At 36.2% G+C, this 17,184-nt stretch overlaps 1 protein-coding gene across 3 annotated transcripts in view; it reads right to left on the bottom strand.

Moving 5' to 3' along the window:
• grip1 (glutamate receptor interacting protein 1) overlaps window positions 1-17,184 on the bottom strand; it is a 197,473-nt gene that overhangs the window by 165,676 nt on the left and 14,613 nt on the right. The window lies entirely within an intron of this gene.

The following is a 17,184-nucleotide window of genomic DNA, read 5'->3' as shown; positions in this document are numbered from 1 at the left end:
GCGCTATATAAATGCAAGGAATTATATATATATATATATATACACACACACACACACACACACCTGCGTGCATGCATATACAGGTCCTTCTCAAAAAATTAGCATATTGTGATAAAGGTCATTATTTTCCATAATGTAATGATAAAAATTAAACTTTCATATATTTTAGATTCATTGCACACCAACTGAAATATTTCAGGTCTTTTATTGTTTTAATACTGATGATTTTGGCATACAGCTCATGAAAACCCAAAATTCCTATCTCAAAAAATTAGCATATTATGAAAAGGGTCTCTAAACAAGCTATTAACCTAATCATTTGAATCAACTAATTAACTCTAAACACCTGCAAAATATTCCTGAGGCTTTTAAAAACTCCCAGCCTGTTTCATTACTCAAAACCGCAATCATGGGTAAGACTGCCGACCTGCCTGCTGTCCAGAAGGCCATCATTGACACCCTCAAGCAAGAGGGTAAGACACAGAAAGAAATTTCTGAACAAATAGGCTGTTCCCAGAGTGCTGTATCAAGGCACCTCAGTGGGAAGTCTGTGGGAAGGCAAAAGTGTGGCAAAAAACGCTGCACAACGAGAAGAGGTGACCGGACCCTGAGGAAGATTGTGAAGAAGGACCGATTCCAGACCTTGGGGACCTCGTGGAAGCATTGGACTGAGTCTTGAGTAGAAACATCCCCGCATTCCCCAGGTCAAGCCACTTTTGAACCAGAAACAGCGGCAGAAGTGCCTGACCTGGGCTACAGAGAAGCAGCACTGGACTGTTGCTCAGTGGTCCAAAGTACTTTTTCGGATGAAAGCAAATTTTGCATGTCATTCGAAATCAAGGTGCCAGAGTCTGGAGGAAGACTGGGGAGAAGGAAATGCCAAAATGCCTGAAGTCCAGTGTCAAGTACCCACAGTCAGTGATGGTCTGGGGTGCCATGTCAGCTGCTGGTGTTGGTCCACTGTGTTTTATCAAGGGCAGGGTCAATGCAGCTAGCTATCAGGAGATTTTGGAAAACTTCATGCTTCCATCTGCTGAAAAGCTTTATGGAGATGAAGATTTCATTTTTCAGCACGACCTGGCACCTGCTCACAGTGCCAAAACCACTGGTAAATGGTTTACTGACCATGGTATTACTGTGCTCAATTGGCCTGCCAACTCTCCTGACCTGAACCCCATAGAGAATCTGTGGGATATTGTGAAGAGAAAGTTGAGAGATGCAAGACCCAACACTCTGGATGAGCTTAAGGCCGCTATCGAAGCATCCTGGGCCTCCATAACACCTCAGCAGTGCCACAGGCTGATTGCCTCCATGCCACGCCGCATTGAAGCAGTCATTTCTGCAAAAGGATTCCCGGCCAAGTATTGAGTGCATAACTGAACATAATTATTTGAAGGTTGACTTTTTTTGGTATTAAAAACACTTCTTTTATTGGTCGGATGAAATATGCTAATTTTTGAGATAGGAATTTTGGGTTTTCATGAGCTGTATGCCAAAATCATCAGTATTAAAACAATAAAAGACCTGAAATATTTCAGTTGGTGTGCAATGAATTTAAAATATATGAAAGTTTAATTTTTATCATTACATTATGGAAAATAATGACCTTTATCACAATATGCTAATTTTTTGAGAAGGACCTGTAATTTAATTTAATTTAATTTAATTTGACCAATTGTCACACATTATACATACATTTCTGCATATACATGGTGAAATTATTTATTTTTCACATATCCCAGCTAAGCTGGGGTCAGAGTGCTGGGTCAGCCATGATACGGCGCCCCTGGAGCAGATAGGTTCAAGGGCCTTGCTCAAGGGCCCAACAGTGGTGTCTTGGTGGTGTTGGGGCTTGAACCCACGACCTTCTGATCAGTAACCCAGAGCCTTAACCGCTGAGCCACCACTGCCCTGTACACACAGTACTGTGCAAAAGTCATATAAGATATTTCACAAAAACATTTGTCTTAAGATGGTTATTTATATCTTCAGATTTATTAAGTCAAAATGAAATACACATTTAAGACTGTTTGAGAATAGAAGAACGGGGAGCCCTGCAACAGATTGCATGACCCCCGCAGAGCCCCCCACTGAACTTTGAGTCTGGGATTACATGAAGAGACAGAAGCTATTGAGAAGCATAAATAGATAGAAGAACTGTGGTGAAATCTCCAAGAAGCTTGGAACAACCTGTCTGCCAACAACGAATAAACATTTTGTCCAGGTGTATCTATTAGAATTGGTGCTGTTTTGAAGGTAAAGGTGGTCACACCGAATATTGATCTAGCTTTTTTATTTTAACTGGACTTTGTATTACATTAAGTGATAAATGAAAACTAATTATGTCATTATTTTTGAAGACATCTTCACAATTAAACATTTAGTGTTAAGTATAGTCAGGACATTACTTGTGTAAAAAACAGCACTATCAATATTTGAAGTCATTTTTGATCAAATCTAGACAGGCCCCATTTCCAACAGCCATCACTCCAACACCTTATTCTTGAGTAATCATGCTAAACTTTTTGAATTACTAATGATGGCCTAAATGCATCATTTGGTTTGAACCAGCAACGGCAGATTCTGATCGGTCGTGTAAGAAAGTAGTTCCATGCCCAAATGCGTTTTTATGACCGTACTCGGTTTTTCCTAATTTTTTTGAATGTACTTGTTCATTGAACTGTTGTATATAAGCAATATCACACTCGCAATCGTGCTATATGGCCTTAAGTCAGCACTGCTGTAATTACCTGCGGCCGAATCACAGCAGTGCTGATGTAGGGCCATATCGCACTCTTGCTCATGTGATATTACTTACATACACACATTTTTTTTTAATTCTTCCAAGGACTCAAAATAACAGTTCCCAGTGTAATTTGGGCTTGTTTATAGTTAAAAGTCCTGCGTTATGCACCAAATCTTATTTTTCCAGATTATTATTGTTATTTTGGTTGCACAATAAACTGCATCTGAAATGTTATACATTTTGGACTGCTGTTGCCTCTATGTCTGTGCATGTGTAAGAAAAGACTAATATTTGTATTTATTTATTTATTTTACATTTAATAAATTGATTTTAAAAACTACTAGCTGATTAATTGGTTATTTAACTTATCCACCAGCTAAGATATTGGTATAGGCAAAATCCAATATCAGTCGACCTCTAGTTCCTTCCTACGGCGATACTGTCAAGGACAGAGCTGTAGTGTAAAATATATTTGGTGGAGAAGCTAAAAAAAAAAAAAAAAAAAATCTCTGAAATAGAAGAGTACGGTCATTCATTTTGACTGTAAAGTCCTCCTCCATCTGCCCAGACTCCTCAGGCAACAAAATGTGCAATCCTCTGCCACACCAATTAATGAAACCCAATTACCAGAGACGCTTAGTCAACAGAACATTTATCAATTTCATGTTTGCTTATAAATATGTATACAAAACTGAGAATCACAGGCAAGGAGAGTTTCTAATGGTTTTGTCTGACCCTGTTTTTCATAAGCTAGGACCTCTTGAAGGACAGCCCACACATTTTGTCAGAATGTCTTTATTAGCACAAATGAGCTAATTTGACAACACCAGAGTGTGAACCTCGATTTGGCTATAACCTTCATGCTTTAGAAGGAAGTCTTATTTTATTCCTATAGAAAGCATTACTTTCCTTGTCTTTAAAGCTTAAGTATGTAATATCTGCAACACTAGTGCCACCGAATGGAATTGCAAAAATAAACAATGTTTTCAAATTAGCTTTCTAAATATACCCCTCATCTGCAGTTAGTCAAACAAAGAGATAGTCCTACCCCCAACTCACACCATTAGTCAAGTAACATTGTTGCGGCGGATCTAAGTGGGTGGGTCACTCAAAACAAACTTAGGAATTATCATAGAGCCACAGACACATGTTTACAGTTTTTTCATAAACTATCTGAAACCACAGGTGGGCTACTAAAGCGATAGTTCACATGATCTTTGATTCACATCTATTTTAGCCCAAGCCAAATGATGATGTCCGAGTCTGCAGTAACAAATCAAAATAAGCGAATTTGAGCTCACTCAAGAGCAGCGATAGTAATTACAGATGGCTTTGACAGAGTTACTGAGGAAAAAAGAAGGGAAGTATCAATGTGAATTGATTTAGAAGTCTTGAGCTTCTCAGGATGAGCTGAGCTCTTAGAGGCGCAAACAAAGAGAAGAGATAAGAAAGGAAAATGAGGCCACTGCCTAAGGGTCCTGGAACACTGCAGGGACAGTAAAGCAAGGAAGAGATGGGGAGAAGAGACGAGGGTGGCTTTCTGGTACAGCAGTCCAAAGGGAACCATTAGAGAATGCATGGACAGGTTTAGTTAGTGTTTAAATATCAGAACATCAGAGCACAAATTGCATGATGAAGACACAGTAAAACAATAATGTCACTAAAATCAGAGGAAGGATACAAAGATATTTTTAGGGCTGAAGTAAAATGAATGACATTATAAAATGATAACATGATCGAATGTCAACTAAACAATGAATCACATATAGGCTTTGTATTCCGTCTGTTCTATTTTTTTGGTCTATGTATGTATGTATATATATTTGCAGACTGACTTTTTTTGGCTGTTGCAGTGCTTTTTGCCATTTTTCATCATCTCATGCCACGTATGGCATGTTTTAAAGACAAGTTAAAAGTAGTTGAATGTTCATAGGAAAACCCATTGCTACAAGCGGATCTAGGGGCATGATTAATTGTGGCATTTCTTAAAATAGTTAGTCTCAGACAATTCACATGTGAAACTGGTAGTCCCATTAGAGCATGAATTGCATTATTTACACAAAGTCAAATCAATAGTCACTTAAAACACAATGTATTTGCAATTTTTTACAATCCAAGACTTTAGTCAATACAAGAGATGAGCAATGTGTCTAGACTTTATGTATAATAATTAATATAATTATTCATGTACTCAAAACGCCGCATTTTGTTCAGTATGTTTTTGCCGCAAACGGGTAGGATAACGGTTTAGTCCTTAACTGAACTGGCAGAGCCCTCTTTTCAACAGCCTGCCAATGTTCATATTGATTTAACTTACCCTCTGAATCTCTTTTGGTTCTCCTTTGTTATAACCCATTCTCTCAGATGGCCTGTAAACTATCATACTTGTTTACAACAGAATGTCAAGCTGACACTACAAATCACATTTGTAAAAAAAATGTCTAGGCAATTCCAGTGCTTTAAGAGTTTTACTCTCACATCTTGATAATTGTAATTCAAAGCCTTTGTCTTCATAGACAAGGGACTCAAGAAGGCAGATAATATAATGATGGGATGACATGCCCCATAATGCATTGTATTCTTCAAAAGTACAGGCCACTTTTAACAGGCTTTGTAAGTTTAACAGTATTACATATGAGAAGAATGCAGTTTCCAGTCCTAATTTATTACATAACTCATACGAACCCTTTTCTGCCAATTGGTTCTATTTATAAACACATTTTATATTTTGGCACAAAAGGGTTATTTAGGTAAAAATATTTTGCTCTATTTTTGTATTTACATCATTCTAAGTTTTATTTGTAAAACATATTTTGCTCTATTTATGTATTTACATAATTCTAAGTTTTATTTGTACATAGTACATATCGTTTTACCTTTTTTAGTGTGGTTGAAAAATGCTGAAAAATAAAACTTTAACTGCACTTTTACATTTTGAGTCTTATAACTACATTAGAAAATTAAGGAATGTTCCTTAAGTTTAGTCAAAAAATGCAAAAAATGAAATTTTACATACAGAATGACCACAATAGGGTTATTTTGATTGAACCCGTGTAAAAGGTTCCATATGGAACATTTTAGGGGTTCCAAACATGAAAAGAGTAACAGAACACTAAGGTTTTTTAAAAATAATGTGATGGAAAATCAAGTCCCTTAGGTTCTAAACAACGCTAAGTGCAGAGTGCAAACATGAGGCTTACTAAAAAAAGAAAACAGTATTTGGAGTCTTTCAAGTAGAAACAACTATGCTGTAATCAGGATGCAATCTCAAGGACACAGCTGAATCTGAAACGAAAATTGTGTTCAACAGCCCAAATTAGTAAGACCTTGTCTCATGTTCTAGTGGGCAGACATCTGCATTAGCTTGCAGCTACTACAGCAGTCCACCATGACTATTTGTTTCTATTGTGTGATTTCTCCTATATCAGTGCAGAGAAAAAAAACCATTTGTATAGGTTTTGATAGCACCACAGAGTTTACACATTTGGGGAAATCGGTCAACCAATTGCTTACTTACAGTTATTCCTACATGTTAAGTTAGGACAGGAGAAAGTATTTTAACCCTTTAATATTTTAAGTATTTTATCGAACATCAGCAGTTACGTCTGAAAAATATGTAGTTGGCAGTATGAGGCACAGTTCACAGGTGATCATGTTTGACTAGGATAAAAGTAGAGCTCTGTCTTTGCCTTTGACCTGTGTGACTGACCATGCATTTAACATCATGATGTGCAAGACTCAGAGGAAAATTAATGGAAGGAAATTACAAGGTGCTTGCACAAAACTGCACCCTGCAAAATTCCACTGTCTCAAGGACGTATTTGAGGTTTTGTTCACTCTTTAGTTGTGCATCTTCATTTGTTTGGTGTGCAGGAAAATGTCCTTTAACGACACTAATGATCATTAATTAAAATATTTAATGGCTATAAAGGTTGTCTGTGATAATTAACATTGGTATGGAAATTAACAATTACCTCCCTTCTAGTCACTGGTGTGCTCACCAAATGCCACAGTCTTTAACCCACAGAATGGGTCTCATAATCCTTTAATCCTATTTCTTAGGAACTAGCGATGGGAATTGTAAAGATTTTAAAGTAATTTAACACTTTACTATAAGGTTTCATTTGTTAATGCATTAAGTATCATGGACAAACAATTAACAAAAAGTGTTTACAACATTATTAATCCTTGTTAATGTTAGTTAATACAAATATAATTGTTTGTTGTTAGTTCATGTTAGTTCATAGTACATTAACTAAAGTTATTTTGCATTTCTGGAATTTCCTCAAGCTGACCCATTGAATTAGCCACACCCCCTCTTCCTAAAACCCTGCACAAAGATACTGTAGATACAACACAGAGCAGAAGACTGTCATCCCATTATTATTAAGCACAACAGTAGCAAAATAGCACCCTCAACTGGCAACTGTTATGAAAAACCAGGCATAAAAATGGCATTAAGTCTCAATAATTTTCTGCAACTACAATACTATGAGAATGCGCAAAATGATTGACAGGCAGAAAGCACCAGAGACTGTGGCGCACAGACAAATTTGTTTTAGCTGTTTACAGAGTCTAGAGCTGTAAAAGAGAATGGAGCGATATCTCAACACTTATTTTATTAAACATTTCAGGGAGTGTGATTTTTTTGCATACCTTTCCAAAAAACATTTCCTCATTAAAAACTACAGCTCTCAATGAATCGAACTGAATCACGAATCAATTAAGACAGATTTGTTAGCCCATTTGGACAATTCACTGAAAGAAAAAGCCATTTTTATGCCATTGTCTTGTGACCGATTGTCACAAGACATATCAAATAATGTACATCAAATAATGAATATCTAAGTGTCTTTCATGTTTTATATTGTTGAATATCGTTTAGGTTTAAAAATGGGGTTGGATAAGGGAATCTAATATAGTATATATGATTGTATAATGTAATATCACACTAATATATTTATAAGTATTATAAAACACTGAGGATAAGTACACAAAATTATATTCAAAGATTGATAAATGACAACAATGTTTTCTCGTTGAAAACAATGGGGTTTCTCTCCACATCAATGAGTGGATGCCAGGAGGCACCTTTGGTGTCATCATGCAGATGCTGACGACTACTGCACTAGCATCAAATTGTATTAAATAATAATCAATTTATTATTCCCATAAATTGAATGGGAATAATAACGGGTTGCAACTAAGTTTAATGCTGTAAATTTATTTTTCATTGTTAGTTCATGTTAACTATACACTAATGTTAAAGAAATGGAACCTTACTGTAACGTGTTACCATTATACTACTTACTACGCTATATTTTGCCTACAGATTATACATAAAACTACTAAAAGTCAATACTATATTTGGTGTCATTTTAAGGTATCATACAACAAAACTCTTCCTAAAGTTTGCACTGCTTTAAGTCCCACAAAAACCTTTAGTACACAAAACACATTAACAGTTCTTGGTTTGACGTGCAGTTCAGTCCATTCATCAGACATTAGATTATTTTAGTGTTCCTTGTTGGTGGAAGAATGCAGATATTCTAGAACAGGTAATGGAATGGAGTGTCATGAAACGCATTCAGTTTAAAATTTATTTTAAAAATTGTACCTTTTTGGAATAAGAACTGTTCTTCATTACCAACCTTAGACTAACATTGTGGGGTCACTGCAATAGTAGTTGGTTGTGAGAAAATGATGGCTTTGACATGGCTTGGCACTGAAGCAAGTGTAGCTTGATAAGGCTCAAGGGAGAATATAACACATTAAACTAGATTCTCCTCTAGTCATATCTAGATGTTCACTCAAATGCCAGATACACAGGTTTTGTTATGCAGATCCAAAACCCTCTGGTTCTGTCAGGCCAATGTGCATCCTTCTGCAATAAACTATGTCAACACTTAGCATTAAACTGCTTCAAGCTATATAAAACATACAAGGTTAGAGTAAGGTAGTTAATAACCACAGTCAAATAACACATTCTTTGATTCTTCTTGCCAACAGGATGAAATCCATTAAAGGAAAACAACCCATTAGAAACAGCAGCACAAAGTGGGGGGCCTAGTTTATCCAGCCCCACTGTAAGACCATGTTTAAGTCATCCAGCATGTGTCAGTCTGTGCCAGCTCGGTTCTATGGTGAATCACCAGAGTAAATCTCTGTGACTGCAATGCACCTCAAACTGCTAAGCAAAAAAATAAAATGATTGATTCTGACTTGGGGCATTCAATAATGTAATTCATGTCTTCTCCTTACTCTGTGAACAAAAAAGAGAAGAGGTTTCAGTGTGTATAGCATGCTTAAAACTGGCAGGAAGCACTGGTACAAGCACTACTGTTGTAGTGGCATCCATGTGTGGCCACATTTTTTTGATTGTGTATTACTATGATGATGTCATACACAGCATAGCCAAAAGGTATGCCGTCACCACAGTCTAATAACAGAGTTTACCCAAGCCTGTTAATTCCAAAAAAATATCTTAATTCTTAATTATATAGCATACAATTCCAGTCTAGAAAATTGTGCACTTCAAATTTTGTGGCAATTATTTGGGAAGGGCCCTCCTCTGTTTGAGCATGACAATGCCCCTTTGCACAAAGTCCCATAAATAAATGTATTTTAGTCTGTTTTTGTTCATACAAAATATTTTGGTTTAAACATTGGCCCCTAACACTTACTTAATTTACTAAATTCAATAAATCATGACTTGTACTACACATAAATAACTAATATTGGCATTATATTCATTCTGATTAGCCAGAGGGGAACTGACTCCCCTAGTGAGCCTGGTTTCCCCAAAGATTATTTTTCACCAGTAACCAACATCTTATGGGAGTTTTGTGTTCCTTGCCACAGTTGCATTTAGCTTGCTCACTGGGGGTCTAAATAAAAATATAATTTGCTTTATTATTTTATTATTTATTTTAAGGCACAATCACGTTTTTATTAAACCGCACCATTATGACTTGAAAGCATAACTATATTACAGCTTTTTTTTCTGTTAAAGCATACTTTGAAATTATGTTTGTTCTGAAGAGCGCTACACACATAAAAATGACTTGACTTTGTGTGGAAGAACTTGACTGGCTTGCACAAAGCCCAGACCTGAACCCCCCCTCAACAACTTCAGGATGAAGTGGAACACTGACTGCAAGCAAATCCCAACTGCCATGTTCCAACATCTTGAGGAAAGCCTTCCCAGAAGAGTGGTAGCTGTGAAGTCTGACCAACTCCATAATGCCAATGTTTTTCAATGCCCAACAAGGACATTTGGGTCTATTGTTTGGATGTCCACATACTTTTGGCAGTATAGTTTATCTCTTCAACCAAGTTCATTAAGTGGCACAATATTAAGCCTATCTGGAACATAAAAGCTGGCAAATTACATCAAAAGTATAGTAGACGAGCAGTCCCAGTACATAATTGGGGAATACAACAGCCCCAAACATAGCAGCCATCCATCAAAAGCAGCTTATGAAGCTTGTAGGAGGCTGTTATTCCCAAATCTTGCTCGCATACACATGCTGTTGTCCATTCATCTTAATCTGCTCACACATGCTACACAGACATACTAACCTGTTTTGTGAAGTACAATGTGACAATTTACAATCGGTTAGTATTTGTAATACTAACAGCTACAGAATCACAAATTAAACACATTGGTTGATTTAACATATCAGCTTATTCTTTAGCTATTCGTAGTAGTTTTAATAAAGTTAATCTTCCTTTTACATTGCTACCAAATGTCCAAAAGTCCAAATGGTTATGCAAACATTTGTTTAGCACATTTCTTCAATCAATCATCATTTATTTATAAAGCATATTTAAAACATAAGTTGTTCCAAAGTGCTGTAAAATAGAGAAACTTAAACCATAATAAAGAGGAAAAATATCAAGAATAAAAACAATAAAACTGCATATACATACAAATATATTTTTTAAAAGAATCACAACTCAATAAACATCCATCATTTAAAAATGTTCAAAGGCTAAAGAATAAAAATATGATTTAAGAGAAGCTTTAAAAAAAAAAAAAATAGCTAACGATGAAGTAGACCTCACGTGATAGGGAGACTATTCCAAAGTTTGGGTCCGGCCACAGAAAAGGCCCAATCACCCTTGTGCAATTAACATCGACAACAGGGGACAATTGATTGGAAGATCTAAGCACTCTGGTTGGAGAGTAAGGGTGGAGAAGGTCACGAATGTATTTTGATGCAAGTCCAAACAATGCTTAAACAAAAAGAAGGATTTTAAAATCAACCCTGAACTTAACAGGAAGCCAGTGGAGAGATGCTAATATGTGGGAAATATGATCCCTCTTTTTTGACCGTGTTAAACTGTCTGCCAATTTGTAAGCGAGATAAAGCAGATTGAGAAAAGCCAATGTACAGTGAATTACAATAATCCATCTGCGAAGTATAAGAGCATGGATAATTTCCAGATCTTTACATACAAGGAAATGTTTTAGCTTTGTATCTGAGATGAAAGAAGCTTCCCTTAATAACAGCAGTTATCTGTTTATCAAAAAGTAGCAAAGAGTCAAAAATGATTCCAAGATTCTTAACTTTCTTTTGTACATTGGAAGAAAGAGGACCTAACTGGGCTTCCAAGACAGGAGAGGAAGACATTGGGCAGCCTAAAATCAACACTTCAGTTGAACTTAATTTAACTGCAAAAAATATGTCACCATCCAACTTTTAATGTCTTTGAGGCATTTCAGCAGATTCTCAAATGGGCAGTTAGTGTCTGGTCTAACTGGAAAGTAAAACTGGGAGTCATCAGCATAGCAGTGATGAGCGATATTATATTCCTGAAAAATGTAACCCAGTGGAAGCATATAAAGAGAAAACAATAACGGACCTAAAATAGATCCATGAGGGACACCACAAGACAAGTGCAATGAAGAGGAATAAGTACCTAAATTTAGAGAAAAGATAGCAAGCCACTGCAAGGTCAGACCCTGGATGCCAACCATACACTCGTTTGAGAAGGATGTTATGGTTAATAGTGTCAAACGCAGCGCTGAGATCCAATAAAATTAAAACAGTGTATGAACAAATGTTGCACAACTGCATGTTTAAAACTAGCTGGCACTAGTCCATTTGCTAGGGAGCTATTAATTACAGCTGTCACGCTTGGACTAACTGTCTTAAAAAACATCTTTGGAAAGATGTTCAGGAAGAACATCAAACTTGCAACCTGAACATTTCCTAGTTGAAATTACATTAGCTAGCTGGAATGGGGAAACTGGTTGAAAGTGAGACAGATAGCTGGCAGGTGGAGATAATTGTGGAAATGCCAACTTAAAAAAATTAACTTGGGTGAATTGGCTTAATTTTACAAAAATGAGTCAATGAGTCACGTCACAGTTTTTAACTTGGCCTATTTTTAAGAACAGCATCGAACATGCTGTGACTCAAGGTAGTTGCTAGTCAAATGTACTCATTTTCTAGCAGTCATTATTTTTGTTTCCCTGCATAGAGCACAGAGGGTAATGACACTCAAGTTTTCAATCAGCAGAGAAATATAGTAATGAGCTGATGGAAAAGGAAATCAATGCTACCCGTGAACGGTACAAGAAAGAAAACTTTATAATTATAAATGGTTGGTTGTCATTAACACATGATAAGTGGGTGTTCTATAATTGGTGTTGCCGAAGAGCTATTTAAATTAATTTTTTCGGTTTGCCCAAATTCAGAGATCCATACTTGGTGTGATTAGACGTTTACAGCTTACAATTTACAGCTAGAGTTTTGGTAGTGCTTAAATGAATGTTCCGGGTTCAATACAAGTTAAGCGCAATCAAAAGCATTTGTGGCATACTGTTGATTACCACAAAAATAATTTTCTTAAAAAAAAAAAAAAAAGAAGCCAAACATTTAGGTTCCAATGAGGTTCCAATTGGGGCCAATTCATGGAAGTGAATTGGCCCCAATTCTTTTACATTAATATATTCACTTTTTCAAAAGTATAAATCACAAGACAAAGGATATGTGTGTACACATGATTTAAGTGTGATCCAATCTCTTATAAACCTTTACTGTGTAAAGTTATACAACTTTGTTACAATGATAAGGTAATGTCAACAAACCTTCAAAGTTTTAACAGAATAATTAAGGCAAGTGCTTTTATACAAATATAAGCTTCACATTTCTGTGTTTAAACCCTACAAAAATAGACCACGTTAACTTTTTCTGTCCCAATTCACTTCCAGTTTGTGTTTTAGAATGAATGTGAATCTGCTCTATTTATCCAACGTGTAAACACTAATTGAAATACAAGGTTTTCCCAGATTATGCACTTTCTAACTGGCATCTTGTCGTAGATTATGTGCTTACAATTAGATTGTAAATCATGACACTATTCTAATGTCTATACAAACTTACAATGTGGGCTTTCCTCTTAAAATGAAGACCAACACTAAGTCTTTGAGACTTTGGAGAGCTAAAAAGAGTCAATGTTATCTGTTCGTATAACATTGGAATACATACATGCCGGAATGGAATATTTTCTGTCTTCACTTCCATTGCTCAGATTTACTAGCAACTTATTTAACAATGGTGGATCCCAGTAACAGTAGAAGAGATTGAAAACATCCAATCTGCATGCATGACACAAAAGCCTCAAAGTCTTTAGAGCTCCTGAGTGTATTCTGGGTATTGTTGTCTTGCCAGCTGCAAGCACTGGGAAAGAGGCCCGTTTTGAATTGCACTGATTCACCCACACAGGATTCAGGCTTTTATCTACAGTCCATAATTACTGTGAAAACTTGACTCCCCAGATTCATAGTCAATATTAAATATGCACAAGCTGTCAGATTCAAAAGCTCCAACATATATATGCATTTTGCATTCACAAAAAGTGTAAACTGAATTAAACCTTTAACTATGCAGTTTTTGCCTTCATACATTATCTGCAAGATCACCTATTCAGGCTTCCAGAATCAGTGTGGTTTTAAAGGGTTAGGCTACTACAATATTAAAAATGTCATTATTTACCCAAACTTATACAATAATTGACTATATGAAATCTGTCTTCTGTCGCAGCTTTCAGATCAACTATAATGCCTTTTCGGACAATTGTATGGTTGTATGTCCGTGACATCATGTCATTGGTTCTCATGCATCTTGGTGACCAAACGTCATCGACGTCAAACTTGTCAATTGGTGCACATTTGATTTGTGAGCTATGGTGCAAAAATCATATAGTTCTCTTTTGTGATGTCTTTTTGTCCTATTTGGAGCTATGAACTGTCATTGTTTGGAAAAGATCATTAACAAAGATTCTTCCTAAATTCTCCTTTTGTGTTTGATAGACAAAATAACAGCCTAAAGGTTGGAAACAACTTGAGGGTGAGAAAGAAATGTCATAATTTTCATTTTTGGGTGAACTATTCTTCTAAGTGGTATATAAACATTCGCAGACCAACAATGAATACATACATACGCAGCCCTGTTATAAACTCACACTAATATATAAACAGCAGTGGAGCTTTTAATCACTGTTCATCTAATGTTGAACCAGGCCTAGACACCTCACAAGTCTTTAGCCACTGCATCCTCTGTTCCCTCAGTGCAAGTTAGGAAAGTAAAGAAGAACTGAAGCACCTCAGATAGCAGTGGCATTACACGGTCATCTCGGCGTGCCCTGGGCACGTCAACAACAGCTTTTCAGAGTTCCACTAGAGCAAAATATATTTTTTTTAACTCAGAAGTGCCAAAAGCTCCTCAAGCCTCCTCTCTCGGTTGTCCATTAAACTCCTGACTCCCTTTTTGTCTCCAATTTGGGTGAGGGGGTGGGAGGGGGGGGTTATAGGCTTCCGATGGACAAAGAGGCATAATGATTGGAGACGTTTTCCCAGGCAATTGTCTGCAGGAGCCAGAGCACTCACCCAAAGAGCACTCACAACACAACATGTGCACACATGCAATGCTTACAAACACACCAATGAAAAAAACTGTGTTACATAAAGAAAGCCATTTCTGCAGTGGGGGAAACAGTATAAAAAAAAAAATTAGTCCTATTAATTTATTATTGCTACTACCACCATGTAATTTTCGGTACTATTTTGGTAACATATTTTAGTGCTTAGAAAGTTTTCATGAATAATTTTAGTGATCAAAACTAAATGATAAATTTATAAAAAAATAAAAAATAAAACTACAAACGACTATCTTCCATGTATAACTACATGTCATGAGAACAAACAGCACACGATGATTATGATTTAGGTCTCATTTTAACGATGCAAATGTTCTAAACCATTTATTTGTGTTGTAGGCAATAGTAGCTTAAGCGCGTGCAACGTAAAATGGAACGGGACACACGTTTACTGCATGCGTGTGGAGTTCTATTGGTTTTGACATGACGCCACCATCCCAACACAGTATACTGTAGACATGGGAATACAAAACTGCAGTAAAAATCACACACAAATTTTTTTATTATTTTACTTATTTTTGACATCTATAAATATAAATAAGGTGGCTCCAAAAAACTGCTTTTTTTGTTCCCAATTATGTCAACTGTAACAGAGCAATTTCTTGTTGATTCAACAACGCAATCAAAAGTCATAGCATTACAAAAATAATCTAGTGTACAAAAACGTCTCTCCAAACTAATTACACATGCAAACATGGCATACATACATGGTTTTAGTAATGAGATCTCACAGAATGAGTGCCATTTGACTAAATCAGTCTGCATCATAGAGTCTGTCAAGTTCTTGGTGCCATCTCCTGGTGGCCATATGGAACAGTCAAATCACATGTCTCTCTGCCCAAATATGGATTACTTTTGCACAGATCTGAACCCAATTTTATTGGTTTAGCGTTAAATGGTGCCAATTCATTTCCAATTACGTCATCTGATCCTTGAAAGTTAACGTGTTTTCAGCCAGATTGCAAGATGACAGAAAGGCAGATGCTGTGTGCTTATTGTGCATATTGTGCTTCATGTCAATTATCTAATGATTTATGCATCCGATTACCTTGTGTGTGTGGGCTCATTTGAAACATAATCACCTCTTTAAAGTGATGGTACAGGTATGTGATATTTTATGTTCTAGTTTTTCATGACGTTATAAGAGAAACAAGAAAGTAAGGACTTGTGTTTCAGAAAGTGTGCCAGATGTTACCAGTATTATCTTTGACAGATTAATTCAGGCAATGCCCACAAAAAATCAATTTTCCTTTAAAAAGTCTGTTTTATCTTTCCAAAGTTTGTGGAAAAAGATCGCATTTTCAAAAAGGAAAACACTGTTCCATCCACATTGGCATAAACTTAACAAAATCAATGCCTTTCAGACAAAAACATAATAGTAAATGATTCTTTAGAATGATTCAAACTGATAACACAGAAGATTGGGAGTCTTTCATGATCCGGTTTCTTTATTGATTCACACAAAGATTCATTTGTTTGTGAACCAGACTGCACTATTGCTTGCTTGTTTTTCAGTGCAATCAGCAAATAATATATTGCACAATATGAAGACGTGTCATCTTTTGTAGTTCACCGTCTTTATCCTATGACATGCAATTCAGACTGCAAGCTATCAACTCTGGTAAATTATCATATAGCATTGTTAGAACACTGTGGTCCAGTAAAGGACGTTTAATACATTTTAAAAAATGTTCTACAAGAAAAAGGACTTGGTGTGTATGAGAGGGGAAAGAAAAACTCCTCTTTGGTCCAAATATCCCCTTTGGCTCTGTGCAGAGTTTAACAGAGAAGCTATACACAATTAAAATTGATACTTGGCTGTGGAAATGACTCGGATGTTGTCTTGGACATGGATGAGAGGGAAGGAAATCAAGCACAGCTGGGAAGAGGCAGGGTGTCAGGCCAGCTTGCTACCACAGTACCCCACACTCTAGGATCATTTTATGCTCAGTTGAACAACAAAACTCCTGTGCCATTTTTCCTACAAACTAATTTTCTCTAACAAACTCCTGGCTGATTAAAAAGTACACAGAGATCTTGACAAAGAGAGGCTGTATAATATTATCATGGCTGGATAAATGACTCACTTATATTGTGATACAGTGATTCAAGTTGAGAAAACTTTTGAAGCAACAATGCATCATGGTTTGGCTGCTCGCTTCAGATTGAGAGCATTTAGCGTGTAAAAAATATAAACGACATAAATATCTATTTATAGTGCTCAATAGGGTGTTATGTTGTATCAAAAAGAAAGAATACCCTAAAGACCAGCTTTCCTAGAGCTAACATTGTCCTCAGTCAGTTTATGGACCGGTTGATTATGCAAATCATTTTAGCACCTGATGGTAAGACTCAGCAGTAATAGAGGGGCAAAAGTCAGTACAAATAATTATAATAATGGTTATTCATTAATGGATGACTATGCAGGATTTAATGCAGGATAAATTAGTAGTATAAATTAAAACTCTATTTACTACTATTAACTAATA

This window comes from Xyrauchen texanus, chromosome 45, assembly GCF_025860055.1.
Source record: "Xyrauchen texanus isolate HMW12.3.18 chromosome 45, RBS_HiC_50CHRs, whole genome shotgun sequence".
Classification (NCBI taxonomy): domain Eukaryota; kingdom Metazoa; phylum Chordata; class Actinopteri; order Cypriniformes; family Catostomidae; genus Xyrauchen; species Xyrauchen texanus.
Note: the sequence above shows the minus strand (reverse complement) of the source record. Positions and strands in the feature narration are given on the sequence as shown.